General features: G+C 42.5%; 1 protein-coding gene across 3 annotated transcripts in view; it reads left to right on the top strand.

The window, feature by feature from the left end:
* PCED1B (PC-esterase domain containing 1B) overlaps positions 1-16,373 on the top strand; it is a 143,599-nt gene that overhangs the window by 114,568 nt on the left and 12,658 nt on the right. For 2 of the 3 annotated variants that reach the window (XM_057557576.1, XM_057557579.1), the window contains one exon: positions 16,008-16,209. The gene's annotated coding sequence lies outside the window, so the exon portion shown is untranslated. Of the gene's footprint in view, positions 1-2,761; positions 2,900-16,007; positions 16,210-16,373 lie in introns of those variants that run through there. The other variant, XM_057557577.1, reaches the window with a different exon arrangement.

Genomic DNA, 16,373 nt, shown 5'->3' with positions numbered 1-16,373 from the left:
GGGTTGGTTATACTCTGAGAAGTGGTGCCAAAATTTGCCTATCAAGAAATTCTGCTGCACTGCAGAAGTACATGAGTTTTCAGGCTATGCCAGCCTGGACGCTGCCTGGGAAACTGTCACTGGTTTCTACTACAACTAGAAGGGAAAGTGTTCCCAAGGCAAGAATGTTTTCAGAATTCTGTCTCTCTCTGGCCCCTCTATAGCTCCTGCAATCCTCACTGCTTCCCTGTCTTCTACCCACTGCTCCCATTTGATAGGATTCTATGTGGTTCCCCATTCCCAGATGTTTGCTCTAACTTGACTCCCTCACTGTCTAGATAGAAGTAAAAAAACCTGGATACTGGAGCCATATTCTCTAATGAAGCAATCTGCTAGAGCAGAGTGGCTCCTGCCCACTTAAATGGTACATGTGTTCTCCAGTTTGCCACAATCCCCACTATTCCCTAATGTCTCCAACACTGAGGCTGAGTATTAAGTTTTTATTTACCACTATACTTTCACTTCTGTTTTATCCTTATGGTAGAGAGGTATTTCTCTGTTCCCATATATAATATTTATCAGAAGTGGCAAAACACGAGATATGAGAGGTTTAAGAATTTTTTTTTTTAAATATAGTATAGTCATCCCTTGGTATGCACAGGTGGTTGGTTCCAGGACCCCCAGAAGATATCAAAGTCCATGGATGCTCAAGTCCCTCATATAAAATGGCATATATTTGCATATAACCTATGCACATCCTCTTGTATACTTTAAATCCTCTAGATTATTTACAATACCTAATACAATGCAAATGCAATGTAAATAACTGCCAACACGTGGCAAATTCAAGTTTTACTTTTTGGGACTTTCAGGAATTTTTTTTTTTTTTTAATATTTTCAATTCCCAGTTGGTTGAATCCACGGATGCAGACGGAACCTATGGAACCAGAGGGCCAGCTATACAAGTTTTAGAGTTAACAAAGACTACTCCTACATGTTTAATATGCAAAATGATTGTCCATACAACGAACAGACCCTGTTCCTGTACCCTCTTCCATCTCATGTCTAATCCCTACAGCCACGGGAGCTTGCAACTCCTGGTCTTGTTCTCAGGCATCTGGGTGTTCCTGGAGTGTGTCTTAGGTTCTGGATTAGTCCCAGTTCTCGCTAGTTTCCTTAATCCCCCCACTGCCTACAGACCAGGACAGGCAGGTCAGACATCTAAAAGTAAAGGTTCTGGTGGCTCTAATTCTCCTCCTCATTTACATGCCTCCTTGTCCACGAATAAGCTGATTTCCACAGTTGAGCCATAATATTTCCTCCTAGTTTAGCATTAATGCTATATATTCGGTGATTCTTAGTGTAGAAGAATCTGAATACCCTAGTTCAGTTACCTCCCTAATCATTTCATCTCCTTGTAATTGAAGGTATGTGTAGATTGTTATAACCAGCAATTCATTTACCCAATAGTTTTTTTTTTATGAAAATGAAGGAAAGGGAGGGAGGGGAGGGGGGAGCAGAGACAGGAAGAGGAACACAAACAGGGCTCAGTAAATGTGAACCATAATATGATCAATAGTTGGCATCAGGACTAGTGTGTTTTACTCTGCGTCCTCTCTCCTTGGTAATGCCTTCAGCCTACTGGAGACACGGCAAAACTGTATTTCCATTTTCTGCACTCTCTCTTTAAATTCATTAATTATTTCAAAAATCCTAGGTTTTTTGTTTGTTTTTTTAAAAAATAAATTTATTTATTTACTTATTTATTTTTGGCTGTGTTGGGTCTTCGCTTCTGTGTGAGGGCTTTCTCCAGTTGCGGCGAGCGGGGGCCACTCTTCATCGCGGTGCGCGGGCCTCTCACTGTCGCGGCCTCTCTTGTTGCGGAGCACAGGCTCCAGACGCGCAGGCTCAGTAGTTGTGGCTCACGAGCCCAGCTGCTCCGCAGCATGTGGGATCTTCCCAGACCAGGGCTCGAACCCGTGTCCCCTGCATTGGCAGGTGGACTCTCAACGACTGCACCACTAGGGAAGCCCAAATCCTAGGTTTTTAAAGGACCTGTTCTGTTGGAAAGGAAAGTGAAGAAACAGATCTGCGTGTAATCATCCGCCTTCCACTCTGCACCCCCAAATCTCAGCACACCTCTGGGGAATAGACTGCTTAGCCAGTGTCCCCCTCCATAAATAGATGGCTGTCTGAATGGCCAGGGGCTTTGATAGACTCATCCAGAAGAACTGGAGCCAGCTTCATTGGCATCCAGATAAAATGTCTCACTGCTCAGATTGGCAGGGGCATTGAATGGGATGTCCGCAGACAATCAGAGTACCAAAAGCTCATTAGGAGAAGGTGTAGCCCAAGGTGACCCTGGTGGTCTCTGGCTGAGGATCTTCAGGGGAAAAAAATCTTTTTAGGTCCTAAGAGACATCCTGTGGTACAACCACCAAGAAAAGGGACTTTAGCCCAAAAGTGACAGACGGAGGACTAAATTAGTTTAAATCTTTGTCCCCAGATGTAAAAGAAATGATTAGGAAATCTCAGTGTTGGCTTGAAAAAGTGTGTGGGATTGGTTGAGAGCCAGCCGGCAGCTGGGCTCATCTGGGAGCACAGATAAGAGTTGAGACTCTGTAATTAGCTCCAGGAAAGAGGAAGCCCTGAGCCGTCTCCCCCTGAGGCCACAGGGCCATGCCCTCCAGCCGGCTGAGGCTGCCGCTCTCACCGAAGCCCTCTGACGGAAGTGCCATCTCTCTCCTGATAGGACGAGGTGACCCAGCAGATCGGCAGGTGGCCAAGAGGAGCTCCTAACGGCCCTCTTCTCCTCTGAGCACGGGTGACAGTGTGGGATGCCCCGGACCTCTCTTCCTTCCTCCTCTGGACTAAGCCCTGATGGGACAGGACAATAAGGAAATCGCCCTTTCATGACCCTGTGAGTATGCATTCCTCATCACCAGACTCGGCCGCAAGGTAAAGGACTTGCTTCAGGCTGTTGAGCTGGGTCCTGGCCCCTGGCCATCAATGATACGTCTCCTGTTCTTAAGACATCCACCGAGAGAACTTATTCAGACAAAACATTTGGGGGCTTTTTCTATTTAGGACTTTCCCACTTAAAGAAATAAGAAGCTCCTCATCTAGTTTTGTTTGACAGCCTCAGCAGACGACAGGCAAAGTTTGCAGATTTTTCTTAGGCTACTTCCTCCTAAAATTTGTCTGTGGTTAATCACGCTCTGCAAGAGACAGTTTCTCCTTCAGCCTGGGGGCTAACATTCTGTGACTCCACCAAATGTCCAGGATTTCTGAGCCTGCTGTCACCAGACACAACCCCGAAACCCAAACAGTAACACTTTAGGTGATGGACCTGGGGAAGTCAGCTTAGCGCCAGGCTTTGTTCCCCAGAAGTCGCAAGTCAAAACAGTCTTCCTGACTTGGCCACAATATTTTAATTTCCATTTCCATCACCTTTCTTTTTTTTTAACTTTTTATTTTATATTGGAGTATAGTTGATTAACAATATTGTGATAGTTCTAGGTGTACAGCAAAGTGATTCAGTTATACGTATACATGCATCTATTCTTTTTCAACTTCTTTTCCTATTTAGGTTGTTACATAATATAGAGCAGAGTTCCCTGTGTTGTACAGAAGGTCCTTGTTGGTTATCCATTTAAAATATAGCAGCGTATACATGTCAATCCCAAACTCCCTAACTATCCCTTCCCCCCAACCCTTCCCCCCCCCATAACCATAAGTTCGTTCTCTAAGTCTGTGAGTCTGTTTCTGTTTTGTAAATAAGTTCATTTATATCATTTCTTTTTAGATTCTGCAAATAAGCAATATCACATAATATTTCTCTTTCTCTCTCTGACTTACTTCACTCAGCATGACAATCTCTAGGTCCATCCATGTTGCCACAAATGGCATTATTTCGTTCTTTTTAATGGCTGAGTAATATTCTATTGCATATATGTGCCACGTCTTCTTTATCCATTCCTCTGTTGATGTACATTTAGGTTGCTCCCATGTCCTGGCTATTGTAAACAGTGCTGCAATGAACACTAGGGTGCATGTATCCTTTCAGACCATGTTTTTCTCTAGATATATGCCCAGGAGTGGGATTGCAGGATCATATGGTAGCTCTATTCTTAGTTTTTTAAGGAACCTCCATACTGTTCTCCATAGTGGCTGTATCAATTTACATTCCCACCAACAGCGCAAGAGGGTTCCCTTTTCTCCACACCCTCTCCAGCATTTATTGTTTGTGGATTTCCATCACCTTTCTTGATGTGGCATCACTATAGGCATGTAAGTGGTGAGGTGCCCGGTACTGAGGGTGGGCAGAGAGCAGGGGCAGGGGGAGTTGGCTGGCTCTGGGCCTTGCTACTTCCTAGCTGACTGGCCTGGGGCAACCCCTGACCTAAGAAATCCCTTCCCTCATTTCATCTTCCTCCTGGAGACAGGAACACTAACCTGGCATGGTGGTTTAAAAGGTAACAACTAATGGACACCTAATGTCTGGATGGAAATTAGACTCCCAATAAATGATGGCAATAATTATTATTGTTGACTTTGTAAAAAGAGTTAAAACACTTAAAGTGCTCAGAACAGTATACTTAATAAGTGTTTGTTATTATTTATTCTTGTGATCTAAAGGAACCCAGATGCCTTATCACTTTGGGATCTGCAGGCCTCACTGAGGTAATGCTATGTATTTGGCTAACATGCCTATTGAGAAAAGGCAGAAGGTTTGATATTTTCAGAAAATTTTTCACACGATGTAGCAGGTTAAATTCAGCCTATGAAAGGGAAGTGAAATTGTGTGATCTGCGTCTTAGGAAGAACAAAGACTGCAGGTCAGAGAATGGGGTGGAGGAAGAAAATAATATACCTGGGAAGTTAAATTAAGAAGCGACAGCAGGACTGCAGATCTGAGCTGAGGTCAAGGCTGTAGGGAGAGAAGGGGACTTATCCAAGATGGTTCAGCAGGTAGAATCTACCCTACTCCAGGTGGATGAAGGCAAGGGAGGAATCACAGATGACCTTGTAATTTCTGTCGTGGGGCAATTAAGTAAATGTTGGCTTCACTTACTGAGAAGAAGAACAAGCTTGGGAAACAGGCTCATTAGTTTAGAACTGATTTTAAATTGGATCTTTGCATAGTTGCAGAGTTTATTCAACCAGCAACAAAGAGACATTTCTTTCTTCTTAGGAATTTTTGTCATGTATTTTAAAACTACTCCGTGATTTAACTAGCATGCATCTCCAAGAATAAATGCATATATGGAACATAAACACAATCAAAGTTTTTTGTTCTGATACCAGTATATCAGGTGACTGAGTCAACAATTATGCAACACTTAGAAATCATGACTAAGAAAATAGAATATCAACATATGATTCAAAGATTTACAGTCATAGGTTAATTAAACTGGTGAACACTAGATTCAGAGAAGTGGAAGTAATTTGTAGTTCTCCATCTTCATTTTTTTAAATGTATTTCAGCGATTCAACAACAAAATGTGTTAAGGAAAGGAATGTCCTAAAGGAGAAAGAAAGGAAGGTAATAAGAAATAACCAGTAACATTATTTTTGTAAATAATAATTTGGAAAAATATTTAAAAGCCTACTATTTTATTGGTAGAATGGAATAGTGATACACATTTGATTTATAAAACAAATGATGCCATTTGGGGCAATCATTATCTTTATAAAGCAAATGTCCTTCTGAAGAGGGTCTGACCAGAAGCCACTTTTCACAATGCTATTTTCAGTCATATGCATATCTTCAGTAAGATTTTTCTTTTTTTAAACTTTGTTCTCATGGAATTTTTTTTTAATTTATTTATTTTTTTATTTTTGGCTGCGTTGGGTCTTCGTTTCTGTACGAGGGCTTTCTCCAGTTGCGGCGAGCGGGGGCCACTCTTCATCGCGGTGCGCGGGCCTCTCACTGTCGCGGCCTCTCCCGTTGCGGAGCACAGGCTCCAGACGCGCAGGCTCAGTAGTTGTGGCTCACGGGCCTAGTTGCTCCGCGGCATGTGGGATCTTCCCGGACCAGGGTTCGAACCCGTGTCCACTGCATCGGTAGGCAGATTCTCAACCACTGCGCCACCAGGGTAGCCCCCTTCAGTAAAAATTTTCAAATCCTTTTTCAGTGATAGAAGTGATGCCCTAACGTAAGGCTGTAACTGCATTTCCAACATTGAATGACAATCATCTGCTTCTGTGTTTCTCCCTGACTGACTGGGAACTCTTGAACACAAAGACTGTATCTTACTCAGCCTCATACCCTAGTGTCAGGCACTGTGCCTGGCTCTGGAGGCACTCAGTGAGATTTACGTAACAAAAAAAGAAAGGAAGAGTAGCATGCATCAAAAATATTAAGCAATTTCTGGGCTTCCCTGGTGGCACAATGGTTGAGAATCTGCCTGCCAAGGTAGGGGACACGGGTTCGAACCCTGGTCTGGGAAGATCCCACATGCCGCCGAGCAACTGGGCCCGTGAGCCACAATTACTGAGCCTGCGCGTCTGGAGCCTGTGCTCCGCGGCAAGAGAGGCCGCGATAGTGAGAGGCCCACGCACTGCGATGAAGAGTGGCCCCCGCTCGCCGCAACTAGAGAAAGCCCTCGCACAGAAACGAAGACCCAACACAGTTAAAAATAAATAAATAAATTTTTTTAAAAAATTAAGCAATTTCTACCTTCCAGGACAAGACAACTTCAAGTTCAGGAATTCTACAGTAAATAATGTTTAAAATATTAGAACTTTTCTCTATAAATGTGGTATGACCAAATTTCAGATAGCTTTGAAAATAAAGGAAATTATTGCATCCATAATCCTCCCATGCAAATAGATGAAGGGTTAGCATTTTGGTTTTAGCAAAGAATAATGCTACCACTGTTAGAATTAATGTATAATGACACTTAAAAGCATGTATTTTAAAAAAATACACCCAGTTTTATTTTATTGAAGTATAGTTGATTTTAAATGTTGTGATAATTTCTGCTGTACAGCAGAGGGATTCAGTTATATATATATATATATATATATATATATATATATATATATATATATATATATATACATTCTTTTTCATATTCTTTTCCATTATGGTTTATCACAGGACATTGAATATAGCTCCCTGTGCTATACAGTAGGACCTTGTTGTTTTTCCATTTTGTATATAATAGTTTGCATCTGCTAACCCCAAACTCCCACTCCATTCCTCCCCCTCCCTCCCTCCCCCCTGCAACCACAAGTCTGTTCTCTATGTCTGTGAATCTGTTTCTATTTAATAGATAAGTTCATTTGTGTCATATTTTAGATTCCACATATAAATGATATACGATATTTGTCTTTGTCTGACTTACTTCACTTAGTATGATAATCTCTAGGTCCATCCATGTTGCTGCAAATGGCATTATTTCGTTCTTTTTATGGCTGATTAGTATTCCATTGTACACATGTACGACATCTTCTTTATCCATTGATCTGTCGATGGACACTTAGGTTGTTTCCATGTCTTGGCTGTTGTGAAAAGTGCTGCTATGAACACTGGGGTGCATGTATCTTTTTGAATTATAGTTTTGTCCAGATATATGCCCAGGAGTGGGATTGCTGGATCATATGGTAGCTCTATTTTTAGTTTTTTAAGGAACCTCCATACTGTTTTCCGTAGTGGCTGCATCAGCTTACATTCCCAAAATATCCATATTTTTAAAACCTGACAGGGTTGTGAATAGCCCCCTCCAATATGACAAGTTGAGAAGTAAAAGGCATTTTAAAGAGAAATTTTTCAAACACAGATCATGAATGTAAAAGGTAAAGGGAGATCCTTTGCCAGCTTTTCTTGGTGAGAGAAAAATGATGCTCCCAGCGTTTTGCAGGTCTAGGATGGAGGTTCTTTGTTTGCATAGTTTATGCCAACATGGATTGTGTATAGGAAATTTGTTGTCACTAATAAATAGCTAAGTCAACTGACCCTTAACATAAAAACATCTCAAAAAGAGTGTCTTCGAGCACTGGCCTGGGGTTGGACAAAGCTGTGTTCTTACAGATATGGTGAGCAGGTGAATTTTAGAGAACTGGATGTTCAATGTTATTCAGCCTGAAAAAAAGAAGGAAATCCTGTCACCTCCATCAACATGGATGAACCTTGGGGCCATTATATTAAGTGAAATGAGCCAGACACAAAAAGACAAATACTTGTGATTCCACTTTTGTGAGGTGTCTATAGCAGCCAAATTCACAGAAACAGAAAAGTAGAATGGTGGTTCCCAGGGGGTGTGGAGAGCAGCAAAAGGAGAGTTATTGTTTAATGGATAGAGTTTTTCAGATTTGTAAGATGAAATGGTCTGTTTCACAACAGTGTGAATATACTTAACATTGCTGAACTGCACACTTGCAAATGGTTAAGATGGTAAGAGAGAGAGAGAGAGAGACTGGAATCAGAAAACTAAGCCAGTAGTCTGGAGTCTTCTAATAAAACGTAATATTATTTAGAGGTGAGGGACATTGCTAAATAATTCAGAGCCCAATTCTCCTAGGGTGTTAAATTATTCTTTGTGAAAAAGGTTTACAAACTTTTATTTTTCCTGATTTTCCTGAAATTCATGAACCGTGGCTCTGGGACTATGGGACCAAGATTCAGGAGGCCTGGTCCTTGGTTCAAGCTCAGTAGTTAGCCATTGAAAGTCTATTTTTATACTGCTAAATTACTAAGATAATTTAGTAATGATTTTATATTACTAAAGCATGGTTGTATGTATACTAACTCCTAGAATAAATTGAACATTGACCAAGTGCCAAGCACTCTGCTTAGCACTTGGCCTGTTCAATCTTCACAAGTGGAATTGGACCAGAGAGCTTAAGTAACTTTCCCAAAGTCACTCAGCTCACAGGTTACAAACTTCGGACTCTGAACTCGTTTCTTCTGCCTGCATAGGCCGTGCTCGGAACCATGAAGCTACACTGGAGCAGAATAGAGAAGTCACATGAAACATAAAAATTCTAAGAAAGTTTGCAGAAAAGTTAAAGCAATCCTGACAGAATGAGGTCTCTATAAATTCCGTTCCTCCGAAATTGAGTTATTTGTAGTGAGGTGGATGGACCTAGAGTCAGTCATACAGAGTGAAGTAAGTCAGAAAGAGAAAAACAAATACCGTATGCTAACACATATATATGGAATCTAAAAAAAAAAAAGAAAAAAAAAAGTGGTTCTGAAGAACCTAGGGGCAGGACAGGAATAAAGACGCAGATGTAGAGAATGGACTTGAGGACACGGGGAGGGGGAAGGGTAAGCTGGGACGAAGTGAGAGCGTGTCATGGACATATATACACTACCAAACGTAAAATAGATAGCTAGTGGGAAGCAGCCGCACAGCACAGGGAGATCAGCTCGGTGCTTTGTGACCACCTAGAGGGGTGGGATAGGGAGGGTGGGAGGGAGACACAAGAGGGAGGAGATATGGGATATATGTATACGTATAGCTGATTCACTTTGTTATACAGCAGAAACTAACACACCATTATAAAGCTATTATACTCCAATAAAGATGTTAAAAAAATTGAATAAATAAACAAATAAATAAATAAATAAATTCCGTTCCCCTCATTCCATCCATCCTGGTGAAACCATGACCTGGACTCTTGCCAGCCTGTAACCTCCCAAACTCTAGCAACTCTAGCCTTGCTCCTGTACAACACAGAAGTTTGCATATACCGAATTAGTGCAGAATTGAGTCCAGTTACTAAATTCAGCTCATGAGAAGTTTTGATCCAGTCTCAAAGTTCTTTTTTTTTTTTTTAAATTTTTTTTCTTTTTATTTATGTATTTTTTATTTATTTTTGGCTGCGTTGGGTCTTTGTTGCTGTGCACGGGCTTTCTCTAGCTGCGGCGAGCAGGGGCTACTCTTCGTTGCGGTGCGCAGGCTTCTCATTGTGGTGGCCTCTCTTGTTGCAGAGCACGGCCTCTAGGCCCACAAGTTTCAGTAGCTGTGGAGCGCAGGCTCAGTAGTTGTGGTGCACGGGCTCAGCTGCTCCACGGCATGTGGGATCTTCCCAGACCAGGGCTTGAACCCGTGTCCCCTGCATTGGCAGGTGGGTTCTTAACCATTGCGCCACCAGGGAAGCCAAAATTCTTAATATACTCTCAGAGAAGACTTTGTGCCCCCAAAGAAACAAATTATTCATATGTGCTTGAAAGTGCGAAATGCAAATTCTCTAAAGAGAAAAGATCAAAAATACGTACTGTTTCAAGTCATACAGCAAAGAAAACACATATTTTTTGTGATTTGCCAAATTTGGTCCTCTTTTTAAGGTAACCAGGCATTGATCTGAACACAAACACACACCAGCTGGCTGAAATAAGTACATTTATAAGTAAATATTTAGTGGGTTCATTTCTGGCCTGCTTGAAACACTCAGTTCCAAGAAGATAAGAAAAATAAGTGTTCCTTAAAATAGAAAATGTGGCTATAATGATAATGGCTCATAGAAAGATAAGTCTAAATTAATCTGTGGCTGGAACTATTAAAAAGTTGTTAATATTAAAGGAACCATCATTTCTGCCCTTATATTCAGAATACTTTTTCACTAAATTATATTTCGCTTCTGTGAGTTTGCTTTTAAATAAATCATGGTTTAAAATAAATTATAAATTTCTAATGGCACATTAACATAAATAGAAACTGAAAGGCAAAACCCCAATCCGACTAAATACCATCCTTGCCTGCTCCGCACCTGCACCCACTTGGCTGAAAACAGACTAGAGAAAACTGACCACCCGTGCTGGGCATCCTCAGTCGAAATAAGGGCTCCCAGCTTTAAGTGGGCCTCCATGCTGTTGAGTAATGGCAGCCTCTTTATCCCGCAGATGACAATTTCATACCTCCTTCTCCATCCTCAAAACTCTAATCTCACCTTCCCCCAGCTTCACTCTCAACTGGTGACCTGGACCTTGCTGCCTATTTCATTGAGAAAAGAGCAATCAGGAAAACCCCAACCAGCTGTCACCTCCACATCACGCGTCTTCCCTGGCGTTTCTCTGGTTGAACCGTCCACGCTCCTACCCAGGCCAAGCCCTCCACTTGGGCACTAGAGCCCATCCCTTTCGCCAACTCAAGGGCACGGCTCCAGAATTCTCCCCATTTCTCCTGCAGTATCTGTTTTTCCCTGTTTACTGAATCATTCCTGTAAGCATACAAACACGCTACCATTGTTCCCCATCTTAAAAGAAGCAAAAGCTCTCTTACCACCACTTCCCCTCCAGCTGACTTCTCTCTCTTGGCTTCCCTTTAGAGTAAAACTCCTAGAGGGGGGCACTGCCTCCAATTCTCCTCCCATTCTCTCTTAACCACTCTAACCCGCAGTTGTCCCCACCACTCTGTCTAGGTTCCCAATGTCCTGCCAATGGCCAAACATGCCACTTGACTTATCAGCTATCTCTGACTCAGACCATCCCTCCTTGGAGTCCTCCCTTGACACATGTTTTTCTCTTGGCTCCTGGGACCTCACACATTCTTCTTCCTGCTTCACCGACTCTTCCTTCTCAGTCCCTTTCCAGGTTCCTTCTCCTCTTCCTGACCTCCCAGGCGTGGAGCGCCCAGGGCTCAATTCTCAGACCGCTTTTCTTCTCTAGCTTCACCGTCTCCATTGGCAACAGCATCCAAACCCAAACCAAACTGCTATCTCCAGCCTGGTCCTCTCCCCTCAGCTCCAGATCCCCATTCCACAAATGACTATGGATGCATGAAAGGAATCTCGAACAGAACAAGCCCTCCACCCCCAAACCTGTTTCTCCCCAAGTTTCTCCATCTCAGTAACTTCATCCAGTAACTTCATCCCTCCTGTTGCTCAGGCCAAGAGCCATGGAGCTAGCCTTGTCTTGCCTCCTTTTCTCACACTCCATCTAATCTCCACAGGCAAATCCTACCACCTCTACTTTCAAAATATGTCCAGAATCTGACCCTTTCTCATTCCTTGGCTAATGTCATTCCACCTTAAGGCTCAACTCCTGCCTTACTCAATAACCTCCTAATTGGTCCCCCTCCTTCCCTCTTACCCCAGACAGTCTAGACTAAAGTGGTGTTGATTTTCTGCTCAAACCCTGCACAATGGCTCCCAAAATAAAAGTCCAAGTCCTTTCAATGACCTTGATCTGCTTCCCTTCTTCCCTGAGTGTGTCTCCCGCGTCCCCCTCCCTTGTTCACTCAGTCTAGTCACGCTGGCCTCCTTCTTGTTCTCTCTGCTTGGAGCTTTCTCCCCACAGATTTCCACATGGTTTGCTCCGTGAGCTCCCTCTGGATGCTGTTGGTCCCTTCTGTCTTCTGGTTCTCAGCTGGGTCTCGGTAACAAAAGACAGATTAACAGGAGAAAAGCTATGAAGTAGCCTTCCAAAGGAAATGAAGACCTAAAGGAAGGTTCAGCCTGAGTGTTTTCACACTGGGTTTGATGAAGATTGATAGGACAAAGGGTAAGCGCTAAGGGCAGTGAACAGAGGGAACTTAACAAGGCCTGTTTGTTGGAATTCCTCTCAGAGTCCCTTTGTCTTCCGAGATAAGGATGCTCCTTTCTTAAGAGTATAGAGAGGGCCCCTCCCACACAGGGTCTTAGGACCTGCTTCAGGGGCCATCAGAGTCCTTCCAGTACCTGCTGTTTCTCACATTCTTTCAGCTTAAAATATTTAGCGTGTCGAGGTGCTGTATTCTAGGGTACAGTGTTATGAACCCTGTCGCCACACCATTTAAAATTCCAACCCACCGTCCCTACGTCCTCCCCATGCAGCAATCATGTTCCTCTTTTCTTTCATCTAACATATTATTCTACTTACTTTTTATTTATTTATTTATTTACTTACTTACTTATTTATGGCTGTGTTGGGTCTTTGTTTCTGTGCGAGGACTTTCTCTAATTGTGGCAAGCGGGGGACACTCTTTATCGCGGTGCGCGGGCCTCTCACTATCGCGGCCTCTCTTGTTGCGGAGCACAGGCTCCAGACGCGCAGGCTCAGTAATTGTGGCTCACGGGCCCAGCTGCTCCGCGGCATGTGGGATCTTCCCAGACCAGGGCTCGAACCCGTGTCCCCTGCATTGGCAGGCAGATTCTCAACCACTGCGCCACCAGGGAAGCCCTCTACTTACTTGTTAATTGTCTGCTTCCCCTCAGCCCAAATGTCAACTCTATAAGGGCAAGGTTTTGGGGTTTTTTTTCCGTATTATTCACAGCGATATCCCTAGCACCTCTAATACTGCCTACCACGATTATTTTGAATGAATGAGTGAAAGAGAGAATGAATAAATGAGCCATGGTTAATGATACAGATATATTTTATTATACACCACCGTGTACCTGGTTCTTGTCTGTTTTTGTTATTTAATCCTTGCATCTCTGTAGTGCTTATTTCTATCCCTGTTTCACAGATGAGAAAATCACAGAGTCACAGAGGAGTTAACATGCAGCTACACATGCAGCTACAAGTGACAGAATCAGGTTTCAAACCCAGGTCTGTGTGGCCCCAAAGCCAGTGATCTGACAGTTCACTTTATTTCACAGCATTATAGCTCTGGCTCCAATCCTCACCATCAACAGACATGCAGTCACCAAATCACAAATCAAGATCAGGGTTTCTGAGTGGTCCCCAGATGGGATACCACACCACAGGGACAGCGGCCCACCTCCATTTACAGGCTGTTGTGAGTCTTGAGTTTTTTGAAAACATCTGAGTGTTTGGAACATACTGGATGATCAGTTTACCAAAGATCAGTTTCTGCAGTTTAACATTAGTTCTAAGTGATGTTCATATTCTTTCCAAACAACTGCCTTCAATGAAAAGGGAAGTTGACTCTTTCAGAAAGAAGAAAGAGAATAAAATACTTCAGAGAGATACAGAATATCTGTATAGAATATTTCTGGTAGAATAGACAAGAAGCTGATGACAGTATTGTTTCTAGAAAGAAAAATGAGGGATTAGGGAACAAGAGAGGGAGGGGGACTTACTTCTCACTCATATACCAGTTGTACCTTCTGAAGTTTTGTGCCATGTGCATTAAATAGCTTCTAGAAATAAGCAAAATGTAAGAATCACAATGAGGGCAGTGTGTCCTGTCTGGCCTTCCCCGCCCCCCAACTCCCCGGGCCCCCAGAGGGCAGTGACGGTGACCCCCTGCAGTCAGAAGCACTCTATCCTGTGCTAATCCACCGAGGGGATTTAAGTCACTTAAGCTCTCCCACGGCCTCAGTCTCACCAGCTACAAAGTGAAGATAATAATTAGAGCTTGCCTTACTTTATGTACTGGGATCTGTTGTGAGATAGCACATTCTAAGTGTAAAACATTATACATGCATAGTTCTCATTATTTTTTAGGAAAAAGCCAGGTTTGGTGGATGAGAAAGGCAGCTCACTGAGCTACGGAACATGAAATGGGGCCAGAATAGCAATCATAACTGTCTCCATATATCATAATAAGTTCTTGGAAGTAAGAAAATCAGTGGAAAATCTGTTGCTTGGTCTCAAAAAAATTCATTTTAAATTTAAAGAGTACAAGCAAGATTATCATTTGCATTATTACAGCGCCTCTATTCTCTGGTCTTAGGATAATTATGTGAATTTTAGTCATCCTCCAAATTGTTCTTTTATTCTCACAAAGTACACACTAGCTGGAATTTAGAAAACTGGAAGGATCTGCAACTCATTTATAGAATTGCAAGAATCAAATAATGGCAAGTTTTCAAATTATGTCATAGATTACTCTGAATTTTAAAATACTAAAGTTAGACTTGCAACTCATTTATAGAATTGCTAGAATCAAATAATGGCAAGTTTTCAAAGTGATGTCACAGACTACTCTGAATTTCAAAATACTAAAGTGATCAGTTGGGTTCTAGATGCAGCCCTGCCTTGAGACACAATAATGATTGTATTAAAACCCATGGAAAAACTGTGAAATAATTTGATTTGTGGCTATAGATAAGAGGATAAAAACAATGGGTAATGTGTAGGATTAATTTGTAAGCCATACATTGAGTAGTCAGTGAAGTAAAGTGGTATTTTTCAAGAAAAGACAACTGCGTTGCTTTATCGGCCAGTTTACCTAAAACACAGCATTAGAAAGAAAAACAATGGAGGCATGAAGGGCACGTACTTCAGGACCATTTTGGAATCTGTTACTCTTGTTCATTAGGTATTTTATACCATTTAATGTAGTGGAGACACACTCTATCCTAAAGTGTTTGACACACCTCTAGAGGGTTCGCCATTTGGGGAGAACTTTTAAAACTTCCTTTTCTCTTTTTTTATGATTTATTTCCTCCTTCTCTTTTGTCTCGGTATCTGTAGGGGATGTGATATGATTTTCCTCCTCTTCCAAATCAGGTCCTTCCAAAACAAAACAAAGCTCTGAGCTTATCTAATCAATCAGAGGACCACTTGCCTTTTCCCCCTCCGTCACCTGCTGGTTTCAAATAGAGCAGGAGAGAAGGCGTCCTGGCTCTGCCACTTTCTGTGTTTACCTGAGGCCTGTGGCTGAGGCCCCTTGCTTTCTGCAGCTGTGGAATGGTCTATTCTTCCACCCACAGTGGGTGGGAGGAGCAAAGGACGTGATTTGAAAGTGGTTTATAAACTGTAATGCCCCACACAAAAGTGCAAGATTATGACTTTAAAAAATTACTTAGAAAAGGGAGCAATCTTCCTCTCATCACTTCCTGTGTCTCTCCTCACTTCTGCCTCCTGTCCCCTCGCTGTCTTTCCTTCCTTCCCCCCCTCTAATAGCTTTCGCAGCTGCGAACAAACCACACAAGTAAGGGTAATAAGAGCCCAGGGTCTGAATTGTTAGAACGAAACCAGGCAAGAGTCAATATACATTACACCCAAATTACTGAGAAATGTGAAATGAAAACTAGCTCAGAGCCAAGTTCCAGGAAGATGCTGTATTTTGATTTACTTACCGCTTTGTGTTTTCGTGTATTTGCCCAGTTCTTAAAGCTTCGCTCATTAGTCTGCCACTTCGTAATGCAAGAAAGTAAATGCTGACTCGTGTCATTTGCCCCAGATGCCACCAGAAATGGCCTCTTCTCCCCAGACGCTGGCTCACAAACAGAGCAGCCCCCAGAGGTGAACTTATCTGCCTTGCAGCCCAGGCTCTGGGCTCTCCAACCTGACACGTCAACCTCCAGCTGAGAAAGGAGTCTGTCTAGGAAAAGAACTAGAATCAACCGAGAGGCACATTTTTTAATCACCAGTTACTTTAATGAGTAAGTACTTTCCAGTTTTTCCATTTTATTTTAAGCGTTACTTTCGCATTTCTGACCAGCCTTTCTTGGGATCCTCATTTCTTGGGCACTTTGTATAGGAAGAAATCACCATCCTAGCCCACTCCACCCTACTCCCACTTAAGAGCCCTAAAGAGACAACTATT

The sequence above is a fragment of the Balaenoptera acutorostrata genome, chromosome 11 (assembly GCF_949987535.1).
Source record: "Balaenoptera acutorostrata chromosome 11, mBalAcu1.1, whole genome shotgun sequence".
NCBI lineage: Eukaryota > Metazoa > Chordata > Mammalia > Artiodactyla > Balaenopteridae > Balaenoptera > Balaenoptera acutorostrata.
Note: the sequence above shows the minus strand (reverse complement) of the source record. Positions and strands in the feature narration are given on the sequence as shown.